At 36.1% G+C, this 18,200-nt stretch overlaps 1 long non-coding RNA gene across 2 annotated transcripts; it reads right to left on the bottom strand.

The window, feature by feature from the left end:
- Window positions 1–777: 777 nt before the first annotated feature.
- On the bottom strand, window positions 778–11,470 carry LOC105440573. Of its 2 annotated transcripts, XR_004066795.1 has the most exons (4): window positions 11,132–11,470; window positions 4,753–7,963; window positions 2,249–2,374; window positions 778–1,979 (listed from the first exon to the last, which is right to left on the bottom strand). It is a non-coding gene; the product is annotated as an uncharacterized LOC105440573 (long non-coding RNA). The 2 variants fall into 2 exon arrangements; XR_971708.2 differs by lacking the exon at window positions 11,132–11,470 and having other exon boundaries at window positions 4,753–7,991.
- Between the last annotated feature and the right edge of the window lie 6,730 nt (window positions 11,471–18,200).

Raw genomic sequence — 18,200 nt, 5'->3', positions numbered from 1 at the left:
CTTTACTACTTCTACTACCTCCACTACCACACTATCCGTTCTCCCTTGCTCCCCTTCCTCTTCCATTCTCACCAGATCTGTCAATCATTAAATATCTTAATATTTCTTACCCTCCCTCATCTGTCTTTCTTTCTCTCTCCTGAATGGACAATGCTCTTCCCTACTTCTATTACTACCTCTACTACCACCCTACCTGCTCTTCCTTACTACTTCTACTACCTCTGCTACCACCCTACCTGCTCTTCCTTACTACTTCTACTTCCACTTTCCCTCATCATGTTCCCTCTTTCTATAACCATCTCCACATTCTCTGTCTTTATTATCACCCTCCCCCTTTCTATTGCATTCTCTATCTCAACTGCCACTTTCCATCATATTGGTTTCACTCACTATCTCAATTTTAACTTTCCCTGTGTTTTTGTTCTCTCTCTCTCTCTCTCTCTCTCTCAAGTGCATTTCATCTCATATTTCATACTACCCTACCTGCTCTTCCTTACTACTTCTACTTCCACTTCCACTTTCCCTCATCATGTTCCCTCTTTCTATCTCCATCCCCACTTTCTCTGTCTTTATTATCATTTCCCCCCTTTTATTGCATTCTCTATCTCAACTGCCACTTTCCATCATATTAGTTTCACTCACTATCTCAATTTTAACTTTCCCTGTGTTTTTGTTCTCTCTCTCTCTCTCTCTCTCTCAAGTGCATTTTATCTCATATTTCATACTGTGAAATTGAAATTAAGGACTGGAATTACAAGCAATGATGTGAAACGTTCGTTACGGTGTAAGAAAATACATTTAATCTTTTGCATTCCTAAAGTGCAAATTCTTTTAAATATATATGACACAAACTGCTATTATTAATTAACTTTAATATATAGCTTCATGTGTGTTGTAAACTCTTTTTTATTTTACTTGGGTGGGTTCGAGTCCCGCGAAGCTGTTTATAACACGAGAGCTTTCATGGTGCCAGTACAATATAATTGGGTTATATACACATCCCCTTATACAATATACACACACACACTCGTCAGCCTCATCGGGTATAGGGCTAATACTTATGCACTGTAATTTAAAATTATACATTTTTTAAAGCTTCCAATAGAAGTACAGATTTCCTCATAGTTTAAGGTAAATCGTTCCAAAGCTTAGGACCGGTAAAACGGGTATTCTTTTTAAAAATATGTTAATAGTGTACAGGAATATATATTTAATATAATACACATAAGGAAAATCGAGCATATGACAGTGCGGCATGTCACTAATCGAAATACAGCCCATGTTATGCATATAACTGTTTCATGAAACAATACAAAAGTTCAAAAATGCCATAACTCAATCATTTTTACGTCCAATGTAGATAATTATGATTTTTTGATTTGACTCAACTCATATTTAGTTCGGACATAATACAAAACTATCTCCTATGTCCTGCTCAAAGTGTTTTATTAATGACAATTGAAGGTTTTTATTGATACAATTGTACCTTCATATTCATAAAAAGCATATCATAATCATGTAAAAAGTAAAAGAACAAGAATAGAAAGAAGAATCACGAAAACTACTTTAACAAAACATTCAGACTTACTGACAAGTGTGCACTGCCATTTCTTAAACATTTCATTAGAATATCAACAGCTGGATAGAAAAAGGTGACATGCCTTGCATAGGCGTTGTGAGGGATATTACATTAAGAAAGCAACTGAGAAAAAAGAAAGATGAATGAAATAGTTGATGATCTACATAGACGTAGATTTTGTTTGAGCTTTTATTGCATTGCGGACTCTGTCCCTCACTTGGAGAAATGATCGGTTAGAGAGGCAACGTGCTACTTTTTTATTTTGTTTAACTATGTCCCTCACCACGCCTATGCGAGGCATGTCACCCTTTTCTATCCAGCTCTGGAAAAGCTTCTGGACTGCCTCCTTCTCTTCCTGGGTGAATTTTACCCTCGCCGCTTGATCGCTGGTACTGCAGAACTATCATGGAGAAAGAGAGGAGAGGGGGATGAAAGACATCAAGAAATGAATTGTGAAACAATTTGACCCATAATAACAGAGTTGCACATTTAAAAAATAACACCAATAAGCAAGTATTTCAGACAATTCAGCAAATTATTGTATAGATGTCTAACACTATTCCATCACAGTTTTAAAATGACATTGATGAAATTCTGAACAAGTCTAACATTACCCGTCAAAGAAAGGAGCTAAAAGGGCTGCAATTGCCATTTAAATGCGTTACATACCAGGGATGATTATCCAGCTGACACACTAACGGATGATGTGTCTGGTAGTAGCGGGATTGGATGCTCATTATGTTGGGGTAGTTTTTTGCACTTCACCCTCAGTTTTTTGGTGCTGGTGGTCGAGCACTATTATGGAGAAAGAGAAGGGGGGGGGTGAAAGAAATAAAGAAAAGAATTGTGAATTGCACATTTAAAAAAAAGCATTAATAAGCAAATATTTCAAACAATTCAGCAAATTATTGTATAGATGTCTAACCCTATTCCATCACAATTTTGAAATGTCATCAATGAATCTTTAACCAAGTCTGAAAATACCGTCAAGGAAAGCAACTAAAAGGTCTGCAATTGTCATTTAAATGTGTTTCATAGAATAGAATAGAATTTATTGACTCATTCGACCCCCTTCTGGGGTATGAGAGTACAACACATGTACATATCATGATAATGATACATAATAAAGAATACAAACATAGCTTAATAATACAAAGAATACAGAATACAACAAAACAACAATATAAATAGTGTAACGCCCCTATCAGGGAAGGGGAGCTAGAATAATAAAATGAAGAGAAGAAAACAGTTACTTGTGGTGTAATTGGCATCAGCATGTAGAATGACTTTTATTACTCTTAATACCATCGCAATAAGCAAGAATATTCATGAATAAGAGTAATCAAATATCAACGGCGATCATGAACACATGTTCATGCTTCAGTTTTATACATTAAAACTATATCACATCGATCTGCAATAGCCAGATCTTCTCTCGTAACAAAACCTAATCTAACTTCTAACTAAGTATATAAACAGCTTACAATAATATAGTTTTAGTTAATTCTAACTAAACTTTCGTGGCTTAAATACCACAGGTAAAATATAAGGTTGAATTCCATTTCTAACAAATTCAATTAATAGTTAACTTAGTATCCCATCTTTGAATACACGTGTTGCAATTCTGGTAACTATATGATGCACTCATATATCTGTTCATCTATTAAAAGTTTAGTATAGAATATATTCTACTATATATAATCCTTTCGTTTTAAGAACCAAGCAATTCCAAATTACTGGTGCATCCGCAACATAATAAGTCAAGATAAAACTATACATTCTACAAATATACAACTACATGTATAACAGTTTTACGTTGTCTCAAAACCCACAAGGACAATTAAATACATGTAATGATTGTATAAATCATCTGAAAATAAACTTAAGATTTAATAAACGAATATATGCATGAGCTTTAGAGAAACTGATTTCTACCAAACTGGTGAGATAAAGCATCTTGCCGAAACTTCTGCTGGGTTTGCCTAATTCTCAATTATTCTACAATTCAGACCACTGAAGTTGCCTTCTCTAACATAACTAATAAATTACTAAGCTCATTGCTCTATTGTAGTATCATGGTTACAAAATACACATGTACAATATAATAATATATAATCAAACTCATTAAATGTGTGCTTCGATTATTAATCAATCAATAACTGCACTATTATATAATATAACAAACTACATCTTTTAAATGGGTCTGCGCCTAATTAGACTTCTATCGCTGGTGGAGGAGAGAAACTCTATTTACCAAACTGTTTAGATGTAGCTTATCAGAGAGGCGACTAAATCCCTCTCTTATAACAAAGGTCCTATTCACATCTAATCTATACACAACTTGGGTACCATGTTTACACTTCACGACAGTAAGTCTATGCAAGTGGCTACAATATACAGGCTTGCATATATGTTAACCCACTAGCTGTGAAATGGGTATATATATCCACATACACTACCATTTCATGAGACGTTCATTCACATCATACAAATCATCCTATTCTTCTACTGATTCTATACCTTCTAACGCATGATAATAAAACATTGAAATAGTACACACTTATATGTACTTGCAAAACTCATTAATTCATTATACTGTTTAGTAACAATATCCTGGCGATATATATATATATCTGAACACAAAAGTACATCAGCATTAGAGTACTCGCTGAACTAAGTTTAGTGCACCATCACAGTCACAAAGCTATCTTCATATTTCATCCCTAAAAGTCCATATATTCCTGATATGGAATATATTAATATTAAGAGGGTGATACATGACATTAATGATAACAATTACATATACAGTTAATAATAAGATATAAAATATAAATGAGAATAAGCTTACCTAGAATAATAAAATGAAGAGAAGAAAACAGTTACTTGTGGTGTAATTGGTGTCAGCATTTGGAATGACACATGGCATCACCAGCACTCTGTTCCTTTGTTTCTCCTCATCAATTAAGATGTCTAGGACTCTTTTGGCCAACTATATATTCGATTATAAGTCACTGATTTAGGAGTGAATTATAATTAACAAAAAATTTGAAGGGGGGGGGGGGGCATAATTTATCCAAAACAATCAAATCGGTTGGGCCTGATCACAATAGGAATGATCTAAACCTAGCCTATGCTAAACATAAATACAATATTATACAATATGGCAAGCATACCAGGGATGAAGATCCTGTGGACAAACCGATGGTGGGCGTGGCAGTTGCAGGACTGGGTGCTCCTTATTTCAAACAGATCTATACCGTGGTCACTTAGGTTATTGTTACAAAGAAATTAAAAGCCTTGTTCTAAACTGGATCCAGAACAACAATTCTAAATTGTCCTCTTATGTCTCTAAACAAGTGCCTTATACTCAATTAGTTTATCTTTGAGTTCTCTGCCAATTCTGAGGAGATGTCCTCTTTACTTTCAACATTTGTATCTGTATCAGAAACGTGCACGTTGAATGCTATAGAACCAAATGATATTGTACTGGCACCATGAAAGCTCTTGTGCTAAAAACAGCTTCGCGGGATTCGAACCCACCCAAGTACAAAACAAAAAGATTTTACAGCATACATGTACATGTAGCTATTCAAGTTCAGTAATCATATCACTTTGTGTCATATGTATGAAACATAAGAGGAGATGATAGAAGGACAATAAAGAATAATGAGAGGAGAGATAGAAGAAAAACAATGAATAACATAAGAGAAGATGATCAATAGAAGGAAAATATAGAATATTAAGAGGAAAGAGAGAAGAAAAACAATGAATAACATAAGAGAAGATGATCAATAGAAGGAAACTACAGAATAATAAGAGGAAAGAGAGAAGAAAAACAATGAATAACATAAGAGAAGATGATCAATAGAAGGAAACTACAGAATAATAAGAGGAAAGAGAGAAGAAAAACAATGAATAACATAAGAGAAAATGATCGAAAGTATTATAGTTTAAGATGGCCTCAGAAAGATTGTACAATAGAATAGTAGTGTACAAAACCGGTTTCTATGAGAGTATGTACATTGCATACAGCTTCTTGTAAGTATAGTGGCCTTGGAGGCCTGTTGCCATGACCACCTTTAATGGAATGTGGGGTTAATTGAATGGGTCAAATAGCTCACTGTGAGAATTGGCACTAACAGTATATTAGCATGTGTGGCTACAAAACCTCAGAAGTCGCAAATGAAGACTCGTTTTGAAATGCTCGTAGCTCCGTTATAAAATGAGATTTTCAAATGATTGTTTTTGTTTTGAAGAGTTAAAAGTTAAAATCACGGAAATATCATCTTTATTTTTTCAAAAAAGTGGGAAAAAATTATAAAAATCAGTAGTTAGAACGATGACTTTTTTTTGGAAATTTGAAGTTTTGATTTTCGTCTTAAATTCCACAATTTTTTCCGAAGGCCCCAAAAGTAGCTAAAAATTATGAAAGGAAATTTATTAAGCTTTAAAAATATGGTAAAATAGTAACTTGAGGACTTTTAGATGGGTCAGCAGCCAGCTAAATACATACCGATGTCGATTAACTTTTGGAGTGGAAGTTGCTCGCATCGTTCGTAAGCTCGGACCCTCTGTCCGTACAAAATGGCGAGATTTTACATTTTGAAATCTTCGTATTTGCCCACAAAACGTCCTCTTATCCTTACAATAAGGATAGACTCCCCTTAAATTAGTATGGATACGATCACTTCTTAATACTCTTTAATTATATTTACACATGTGCGATAATAAGTCGTCATTCCTTGTTCCTAAATATACATCGGTCCCATGTGTCCAGTTTCGTGTATGTATTACCTCTGCCCATTGTTCGACGTCAACCTACACGTCGCTCATATATAACCCTATAAGAAATGTATAAACAAATGAAGCAATTAATTATAATTGAAATATTAGCAAGTGTAATTGATGGAGCACATGTTGAGGTCGATGTAGTTGATGGACACCTTATACTAAGATTTTCTATAGAATTAACATATCGCAGTGGCTAGTATATTAAAGTCGTTAAAAAAAACCCATAAAATTAGAACAAAAAATGGCGTCAAACTAAATTGTGTATCTTATCAAGTGCACCGGAAGGCAGAACTTTAACAACGAGGGGCCGTTACTCAAAACCATCACTAAGTTTAGTTTGTAGACATCCTTGAGAAACGAATGTTAATTCTGTATCATACATTTCAATAGGACGTCCACGAAGTTGGAGTTAATGACGGTTTTGCGTAATCATCCAATTGAAACGGCTAAATACTTGGCAAGGGAGATCGCCCTTTCAAGTTTTTCTGCTGGAAACAAAACATATCGCAGGGCCTTTTTGTCGAAAAAACATAACTGTCAAAAATAAATGGGTCAATCTAAATTTTGTATCATACCAAATGCACCACACATTGAAAAGTATCATTTGTTTCAAGTTGAACACCTAATGAAGGGTGTTCAGCTTGAAACAAATGAGATTAGTCAAGCAATTTAATGTTTGCTACGTGGATGGACACCGTAAACAATGATATTCAAGTGTACTTAACATATCGCAGGGGCTTTTTGTCGATAAAAAACAAAACGTAAGAAAATAAATGGGGTCAATCTAAATTTTTTATCATACCAAATGCATCACTTTTCTTCACCAGATAACAGCCGAATGCTAGGCCAGGAGTTGTGGAGCAAATTGCCATAGGTTTTCCACTCAAAACAAATGAGATTTTTCAATCAATTTCATCTTTGCCAAGTGGATGGATACCGTAAACAAAAACTTTCATTTGTACTCAACATATTGAAGTGGCTCTTTTTGGATAAAAAGTATGAAATAAGAAAATAAGTGGGGTCAATCTAAATTGCTTACCATGTCATTGCACGTCATTGCATACCAGAAAACAGCCGAATACCAGGCCAGTACTTCAGGCGGAAAAGTGCCTCGGTCAAATGAGATTTGTCAAGCAATTTAATGTTTGCTACGTGGATGGACAACGTAAACAATGATATTCAAGTGTACTTAACATATCGCGGGGGCTTTTTGTCGATAAAAAACAAAACGTAAGAAAATAAATGGGGTCAATCTAAATTTTGTATCATACCAAATGCATCACTTTTCTTCACCAGATAACAGCCGAATGCTAGGCCAGGAGTTGTGGAGCAAATTGCCATAGGTTTTCCACTCAAAACAAATGAGATTTTTCAATCAATTTCATCTTTGCCAAGTGGATGGATACCATAAACAAAAACTTTCATTTGTACTCAACATATTGAAGTGGCTCTTTTTGGATAAAAAGTATGAAATAAGAAAATAAGTGGGGTCAATCTAAATTGCTTACCATGTCATTGCACGTCATTGTATACCAGAAAACAGCCGAATACCAGGCCAGTACTTCAGGCGGAAAAGTGCCTCGGTCAAATGCCCTGTCAGTGGTGGTCAGGAACAAAGCTATTTAACTCTTTATGCGCCACTTAAAAAAAAACCCTGTGCCACATTCTTTTAGGGTCACACATTTCGAGGGAATCTTTATTGACTCTGCTGAATCAAGAGGCTATAACTCTTCACTGGATGATCATGATGAAAAATATTGTGCAGCAAAGTTGTAGACCGGAAAACGTGCTTTTCGATGAACCGTCATTTGTTATATTTTGAATTATCATTTTTATAATAATCATAATTATATAATGTTTAATTTTTCTTATTTACGGCAGTTTTTTATCCCTCTAGAATTTCTTATTTAGCAATGATAAGACATCTTCAAATCGAATCTATTAGAAAGGTGGACTTCTTACCTTTCTTTACATACCTTGCTCAAGTATTCTAACAATTCAGAAGGTTAGTATTTAGGTTGTTGAAGAAAAGAAGTTCAATAGGGAGAGACTTGAAAGTACCCCGCTCAGCCACCCTTGACAATGGGCTAATCTGCCCATTGAAATCCCTATTACCCCAGGTTATTGTCAATGTCCGGTTTAGCGGGGCATGAAAAGGGACGTCGTGGGGATGTTTTTCTTTGTTGTGCCATGATAAGTCAATAAGAAATAAGAGAATGTTATTGATTTTGCCCACTGGTATGAGCATGTAAAAATGGTATAGGCATAATATATTATATGTGATATACATGACATAATCAGCATCTTATTGAAATGTCTCATTATGAATGTTCACCGCATCTGTTCTCTCACCTTCTTTACCCCTCAATAAAATTGATTTCAAGTACATTTATCACAGCCATAGATATACAAAGAAAGAATGAATCAATCTTAAAATATAAACTATATTGCATTGTTTTCCATTTACTTTATTGTGAGAGAGCTTATTATCAGAAATGATTGACGAGTGGAGTATGCAATGAATAAAATATGGAGAACGGACGTGAGAGACATTATGAGAGAGAAATAGTGATATGAAATGAAAGGACTTTACTGTGAATAAAGATTATAAGAGAAAGAGATAAAGATGACGGCAAGACAGGATACATATTGATACGAAAATAACAATAATAATGAGATAGAGATGACGGAAAGAAAGAGAGTAAACACTGATAGCATAAGAATGAATAAAGATAATAAGAGAAAGATATAGAGATGACGGCAAGACATAGGGTACATATAGATAGGAAAATGATAATAATAATAAGATAGAGATGACGGAAAGAAAGAGAGTAAACACTGATAGCATAAGAATGAATAAAGATAATAAGAGAAAGATATAGAGATGACGGCAAGACATAGGGTACATATAGATAGGAAAATGATAATAATAAAAAGATAGAGATGACGGAAAGAAAGAGAGTAAACACTGATAGCACAAGAATGAATAAAGATAATAAGAGAAATATATAGAGATGACGGCAAGACATAGGATACATATTGATAGGAAAATAATAATAATAATAAGATAGAGATGACGGCAAGAAAGAGAGTAAACACTGATAGCATAAGAATGAATAAAGATAATAAGAGAAAGATATACAGATGACGGCAAGACATAGGGTACATATAGATAGGAAAATGATAATAATAATAAGATAGAGATGACGGCAAGAAAGAGAGTAAACACTGATAGCATAAGAATGAATAAAGATAATAAGAGAAAGATATAGAGATGACGGCAAGACATAGGGTACATAATTATAGATAGGAAAATGATAATAATAATAAGATAGAGATGACGGAAAGAAAGAGAGTAAACACTGATAGCATAAGAATGAATAAAGATAATAAGAGAAAGATATAGAGATGACGGCAAGACATAGGGTACATATAGATAGGAAAATGATAATAATAATGAGATAGAGATGACGGCAAGAAAGAGAGTATTACACTCATAGCATAATAATGAATAAAGATAATAAGAAAAAGATATACAGATGACGGCAAGACATAGGGTACATATAGATAGGAAAATGATAATAATAATAAGATAGAGATGACGGAAAGAAAGAGAGTAAACACTGATAGCATAAGAATGAATAAAGATAATAAAAGAAAGATATAAAGATGACGGCAAGACAGGATACATCTTTCTTTCATTAGTTTTATTCATTCTTATTCTATCACTGTCTACTCTCTTTCTTGCTGTCATCTCTAGCTCTTTCATTAATTTTTATTCATTCTTATTCTATCAGTCTACTCTCTTTCTTGCTGTCATCTCTATCTCTTTCTTTCATTATTTTTATTCATTCTTATTCTATCACTGTCTACTCTCTTTCTTGCTGTCATCTCTATCTCCTTCTTTCATTTTTTTTATTCATTCTTATTCTATCAGTCTACTCTCTTTCTTGCTGTCATCTCTAGCTCTTTCATTAATTTTTATTCATTCTTATTCTATCAGTCTACTCTCAGGGAACACTTTTATCACTAGAGTCTTCGTCACTGCTCGATTCGTCGGAATCAGAGTCCATGCTCCATGCTTCCATAGTAACAAGATCTCGAGCCTCCTCTACACTAAACACACGTGGACGTTTTCCAGCAGGTGCCATCGTAACATCAGTAAAAAAAATCCAAAGAAAACCGCTAAATACACGGTAATTTCGAATGTAACACTATGAAGAAAAACAGTTTACCGGAAAGTGTGCGATGTATACAATGTAAACAATAGTAAACGCAACGCGTGGCTACACACTGCGAGCGGTATTATGAATGTCTAATTGACTCGTATACATCTGTGCAAAAATGCGAAGTTGGCACGCCTACGTCCGTGCAAATCGGCGAACAAAGCAAACAAAGAGTTAACGGTGATGGCACAGATCGGCAACAGCACCCTGAATTTTTTTGAATCGGTTTTCGTAGTAAATCGACAAAAATGCTGATATTTTGTTATTCAAAATACAAAATCGAATATGCAAACACTTATAGATTGATGAATCTATAAGGAATTGATATCTTTCATTCATGAAGAACAAAACGATTGCAATTCTAAGATAAAAGGGATTAAAGTGAAAGAAAAAGGTCCTAAATCAGACAAGTTTCGGTAAATTTTACCCAAAAAAAACATTGGACACTAAAAACCGTCATATTTCACTAAAAACTAATTATTTTCAAACAAAACGTAAGTAAATGGTAAAATGGAAGTTAAATATCGTTTCTTACCTGTAAAAACCAATGGGCAGCCCATAACTTTGAAGGAAATCTACTTTTAAGAGGAGTAAAATGAAAAGAAGCCAACATGTAAGTTTTAGGGTAGCATGTAGCTTTACGGGCGCCGAGCTGTAGATAATAGGACGCCATCTGTGGCTTTTCAGACGCCATTGTAGAAACTCAGACGCCAATTGTAGGTTTTCAGATGCCACGGTAGATACTCAGACGCCAATTGTATATTTTTAGAAGCCATGTATTTTCTCGGGCGCCAAGAGGTAGTACAAAAATAACCCTAACCCTAACCCTAACCCTAACCCTAACCCTAACCCTAACCCTAACCCTAACCCTAACCCTAACCCTAACCCTAACCCTAACCCTAACCCTAACCCTAACCCTAACCCTAACCCTAACCCTAACCCTAACCCTAACCCTAACCCTAACCCTAACCCTAACCCCCCCCCCCCTAACCCTAACCCTAACCCTAACCCTAACCCTAACCCTAACCCTAACCCTAACCCTAACCCTAACCCTAACCCTAACCCTAACCCTAACCCTAACCCAAACCCTAACCCTAACCCTAACCCTAACCCTAACCCTAACCCTAACCCTAACCCTAACCCTAACCCTAACCCTAACCCTAAACCCTAACCCTAACCCTAACCCTAACCCTAACCCTAACCCTAACCCTAACCCTAACCCTAACCCTAACCCTAACCCTAACCCTAACCAAACCCTTACCCTAACCCTAACCCTAACCCCTAACGCTAACCCTAACCCTAACCCTAACCCTAACCAAACCCTTACCCTAACCCTAACCCATCAATGTCTACAGGTAAATACAAGAAATGTCAAGACAATTTTTTTACTTACGTGGCCTTGAAATGGTAATTTTAGCGTAATTTTGTTTATCATAAAGCCATTGTCCTCGTGCTGTTGTATGTTATGGGGTGTTGCTAGTTTGTCATTACATCACCGGCGAAAGTTTTATCCAATCACCGCAAGGCTGAGAATCAAGGGGTGGGCGGACTTGCCCCCAGGGCGGACTAGCCCCGCTCTCCCCTAAATGGAAAGTGAAACAATGGGTACCCATTGAAACCAATTGGCAATTGGTCCCCATTGAAACCAACTGACAGATTTATTTACTATGTTTCGTAATAATATTGTACATGACTCATTTACCGTACCTTTGTAATTTAACCCTTTCAGCTTTGTGCTGCTGGTCGATCACTCTATACCAATAAATGAATAATAATAATAATAATAAATATTGGACCTGGTGTCCCCCATTGCCTGCACACATTTCTGATCAGACACAATGTGCTGTGCAACACCCATTCACAACATACAATGGCCATAAGTTTTCTGTGATGGTTGGCACACTTCATCATCATTTTAAAACTACCTTTTAAGAGCCACCCCTAAATATCTGCAATACACCACAACATTCAGTGAAAATTGTGTTTTTATATCAGAGCAAAATTTTACGATAAAAATTGGTTACCTTGGTCAATTTTGCCAATTTTCTCGGGGAAAGAGCACATTGCATAGTCTAGTTTTCAGTTAAAGGCCACAAATGGCGCTATAGCAATATTGGAGCCAACACGTACGGACAGACAGTGATGGGTTCAAGCTTGGTGGTCTCCAATTCCCTGCGGTCCCCAATTCCCTGCACCTACCCTAAGCGTGCTAGAAAAGATGACGAAGCAATTTCAAGACTGTGTATTGCAAAAGAAAAGGGTGGGAGAAGTACTAGAACGACAAAAAGAAAACGCCTAGTAATGCGTGGAAGAAAACGAAGAACGGAAAAAAAGAACGCGAGAGAGAAGAGAATAGAGAGGAGAGACAGAGAAAGAGAATGGTGGAGGGAGAGGGAGAGAGAGAGAGAGAGAGAAAGATGGGAAGTAAAGGAAAACGAGAACATTTATTCTTAGATTTAATTATAATAGATAGAGTCGATAGATAAATATAGATAAAATATAGATGTATAAAAATACGGATGAAAAGCCTGGAGGCGGAACTTTCAGATAATTCGCAAATTATTTGTATACCGATCAATTTATATTGACTTATGTTCATGTTATTACAAACAAACATTATAACATATCCTCACCATGAAGCACATACATGACTTTGGCATTGATTATTCTAAAATACACAAAGTGGGACTTCTCCACGAGGGGTCATTTGACCAGCTACGAAATGGTCTATTCGACCAGATTGAGGTTTATACTACAGGGGGTTCGGACTCCGGACAGCCCGACCGACAGACATCCTGACCCTGAACAACCCGACCCACTATCCTGGACAACTCAACCTGGTCGGGTTATCGATCGAGCTATTTCAATATGCTATAAAAGCTAGGGTGTGCAATTGCCACCCTGATCACTCGACCAAATTTGTTGCTTATGATTTTTAAGAAACAAAATCTCTTATTTCACCCTGATTTCTTATGAAAGTACCAAAACATATTCATACAAACATCATTTCTATAAAAAAAAAAACATGACATGTAGAACTGGATCATATTGAGTTTTCAAGAGCTAATTGTAGTGCGTCGATTGAGCTTTGAAGACGATCGACAATCGACAATATATAGGCCTCCTCGATAATTACTGATCCCTGGTGAGCACTTATTTCTATTTTTAATTTTCAAGTTACCCCCGGAAATATGAAAATCGCGCCCGCCGATTTTTAGCTCAACACCCCCACCCCCAACCCCCCTTGAGCAAAAAAAGGTAAATTTCGAGTCCCAAATTTTTTTGGCCCGTTATGAAGTTTAGCGCCCAATTATAAGATGCTAAGATAAGATAAGAGGCCTAAAGCCAAGGGTGTCGATTTGTATCCGTGGTTGGGGGGGGGGGGGGGATGATAGGTGCCAAAATATTTTCGGCAATGGATCAAATCAACCAAGAGATAGAAGCGTGTGGCAGTTTGCACCCCCTCCCCAAGCGCGTAGCCAGGATTTCATTTTAGGGAGGGGGCGGTAGTGAGCACGCGAAGAGCGCTTCCTAGGGGGTTGGGTGCAGGGATCGAGGGGGAATTCCCCCCCTCCCTTGCGAAGCGCGGAAGTTTGACGTTTCATTAAATTATTAGAGAAAGAAGACGATTCGTTGGACCGTTCTCGACTCTTCATCTTTGTTTGAATCAAGTTCCCCTTCCTCCGCGCGTAGCGCGGAAGCTCTGACGTTTCATTAGATTATTAAAGAAAGTAGACGATTCGTTGTACCGTTCTCGACTCTAAATCCTTGTCTGAATTCAGTTTCCCTGCTCCCGCGCGAAGCGCGGAAGCTTTGACGTTTCATTAGATTATTAAAGAAAGAAGACGATTCGTTGTACCATTCTCGACTCATAATCCTTGTCTAAATTCAGGTCCCCTTGTCCGCGCGTAGCGCGGAAGCTCTGACGTCTTATTAGATTATTAAAGAAAGAAGACGATTCGATGTATCATTCTCGACTCTTAATTCTTGTCTGAATTTAGTTTACCACCCCCTCCCTCGCGAAGCGCGGAAGCTTTGACGTTTCATTTAATTATAAGAGAAAGAAGACGATCGTTGTACCTTTCTCGACTCTAAATCCTTGTCCGAATTCAGTTTCCCCGTTTGCCGTTTCATTAGATTATTAAAGAAAGAAAACGACTCGTTGTACCATTCTCGACTCTTAAAGGTATTACAAAGTTTTGGTATGGGGTCTTGAATTTGGTGCAAATGAACTTATTGGAAGCCAATGCGATCCTACAATATTCAGTGACCGTTGTCGCAGTTGAAATCGAGTCTTAAGTTAAAAAATTGTAAATAATAAACTGTTTATGTTGTATAGCTCCCTCTCAAGGTCAAGATATTAATTAAGGAGAGCTCAATATGATTATTGGTTAGAGTACTGCCGTAGAATGAATAGATTTACAGACATTGGGAAAGTCTGGGAACAGGTTAAAAGAATGCGGGACAGTACAATGAACAAGCACATCTTTCACAATCTATTTGTAGACGGAAATATCTTGAAAGAATCTGAGGAAAAAGCAAATGCAATGGCAACCTATTTTAAATCGGTTGATGAATCACTTTCCGTAACTAAAAATGAAAACGAAAATATCTTGTACAATAATTCTTCAACAAATGATGATGATTGTATCAATGATGACTTTAACATGAGTGAAATGGGGAATGTTTTAAAGGAGATGAAAAACTCCTCATCCGGTAAGGATGATATTTATTTAATTATGATTAAGAATTTGCCGAACAAGGCACTCGTGTATTTATTAAACTTGTATAATGACATTTGGAAAATCTCACTTTTTCCACATCAGTGGTATGAGGTTATTCAAATACCAATCTTGAAATCCGGAAAAGATCCGACTCAAGTGACCTCTTATAGGCCGATTTCGTTGATATCAACATTCTCTAAAATTATGGAAAAAATGATAAAAAATCGCCTGACGTGGTTTCTAGAAAAGAACAGACTATTAAATCCTATTCAATCTGGCTTCCGCAAATATAGGAATGTCAAAGATCACTTAGTGAGATTGGAGACGGACATACATATATCCTTGAAAAGTAAAAAATATACCGTAGCGGTCTTTCTTGATTTAGAAAAAGCATATGATTCGCTATGGAAAACAGGTCTACTAAGAAAATTATCTATCTTAGGCATTGGTGGAAAAATGTTACTTTTTATAAAAGCATTTCTATTGAGTAGGATTTCTAATGTGAGGATAAATAACTATATGTCTCGCCACTACACGTTAGAAAATGGAATCTCGCAAGGAAGTTCATTAAGTCCTTTATTATTTACTTTAATGTTAAATGATCTCAAGATAAATGTAAGTGATGTTAAATTATCTTGCTATGCTGATGACATTGCAATCTGGTGTTCAAATAAGGATTTAGAGCTGGCCCGCAGGAAATTACAAGAGGCCCTGCATGAGCTTGAGATATGGTGTTGGACGTGGAAGTTAAACGTTTCCCCTACCAAATCTGCAGTATTAGTCTTTACCAACAAACAAAAGAAAGATATTCTTCTACAAATAAAAGGACATAATCTACCTATATGCGAGCAGTATAAGTTCCTTGGTGTGAGGTTTGACTCCAATTTAACTTGGTCTGTCCATATAGATTCTATCATTGATAAATGTAAGAAAAGAATAAACTTGCTACGTTGTGTCTCCGGCACCCCCTGGGGAAGTAAGTATGAGATTTTGATGATGATTTATAAAGGACTTATCCTATCCATTTTGGACTATGGGAGTGAAATGTATGATTCTGCTTGTATATCTTTAACAAAAAAACTTGACTCTATCCAATACAGAGCCTTAAAGATTATTACAGGCACAATACACAATGTGTCCTTGCAGGCTTTACAAGTTTTGACCGGGGAGCTGCCTCTGAGATATCGTAGAAGGTTGTTAAATGATAACTTTCGAGTTTATTTACTGTCTTATTAGTACTTTAAACCACCCAACAAAAGAAGTATTGGGTGATGACTATGATTTAAATAACTTAGAATGGAAGATAGGAGAAGGACCTTTTAAACTGCGATCCTTTAGAGACGAAGTAGTGGTGGAAGGGCAAACCAACTTATTGCCGAAAATCCCAGAATGGCGGTTAGCACGACCACAAGTGTCTTTCGAACACCATGGCAAAGTGCAAAAAAAGGAAATGCCTCCATTTGAAATAAAATCGATTGTTCTAGATAGCATTGGAAATTCATGGAATGGGTTTTTACATATATATACAGATGGTTCTAAACTCGAGGATGGGAAGACAGGAGCCGCGTTTTATGTGTCTCATTATAATGTGGTGAATTTTTTAGATTATCCCATGTCTGTATTATGAGAGCAGAACTAGTGGCCATACTAATGGCACTAGAGTGGATTAATACATTTATTGAATCCTCTTCGGTGGTAATTTTTAGCGACGCTTTGTCAGCTTTACAAATGATCGATTCATACTTTATTAGATGTGCTATTGTAAATGAAATTTTATCCATAATTAATATTTTGCAGTTTAAGGATGTTTGTGTTGCTTTTGAATGGATTCCGTCACATTGCGATATTAGGGGCAATGAGATCGTAGATCGGGCTGCCAAAAAAGGAGCCATGAAAAGGTGTATAGACATAGTTATACCAAATACAAGAAGTGAATTGGCAGCCTCTCGTTTGATCCATTATAACAAATTATGGCAAGCAGAATGGGACAATGCAGAACACGGTAGATTTTTATATGCTTTGCATAGCGACGTTTCAAAGCCCATACATAGACAAGGCCTATCTCGCAGAGAAGAATGCTTGATACAACAACTAAGAGTAGGTAACTGTAGTTTAAATTATTACCTTTTTCAAATTAACCAACACGATACTGGTCTTTGTGAAGTTTGTCAAGAAGATGAAACAATTAAACATTTTATTTTCTATTGTACAAAATACGACAAAGATAGACGTCTCTTAAAAGAAAGGATTAAATTGAACAACCCCAATCTGAAACAATTATTGATGTCTAACCCAATTTTTACTCGTGAATTATTGGGTTACATATACGATACTAATCGTTTTAGATAGCTTTTAAAGCTATCAGGGATCCCCTTAACTTATGTCGATCCTGTAATAATATATAAAATGAAGTATTTGCGGTTTTTCCATGAACAATTGCAACTAACTCCCATCTCGCCTTTTATGTGCATTTTATGCAATTTTAATATTGCAGCTTTTTTTTTTTTTTTATTTATTTTTTTATATAAAACCATATCACTATTAATTTCATTTCACCAAGGAAAGTCGCTCGTGGGCTTGATTTCCGAAGCCCACGCCAAAGCTATACACGAAATTGACTGGCGCAAATAATCTTTGAGATTGAAGAGCGCCATCTAAACGAAGAACCAACCAACCAACCTATAAAACAATGTTTATTGACTAAAATCGACCGATTAGCTATTCCCGTTTGAAAATTATGTATCACAACTACATATTGTGAGATTTTCATGGTCGTAGCTACCATTGAACAGCCGTAGGTGCTATGTGAAATTTATAAAAATTTACCGGGAGCACCGGTAAATTTTTATATTCAATTTTTCTCGAAAGTAGGAGTGTTTT

This window comes from Strongylocentrotus purpuratus, unplaced genomic scaffold, assembly GCF_000002235.5.
Source record: "Strongylocentrotus purpuratus isolate Spur 01 unplaced genomic scaffold, Spur_5.0 spur5_contig_735, whole genome shotgun sequence".
NCBI lineage: Eukaryota > Metazoa > Echinodermata > Echinoidea > Camarodonta > Strongylocentrotidae > Strongylocentrotus > Strongylocentrotus purpuratus.
The sequence above is the reverse complement of the archived record's forward strand: the minus strand, read 5'-3'. Positions and strand labels throughout refer to the sequence as shown.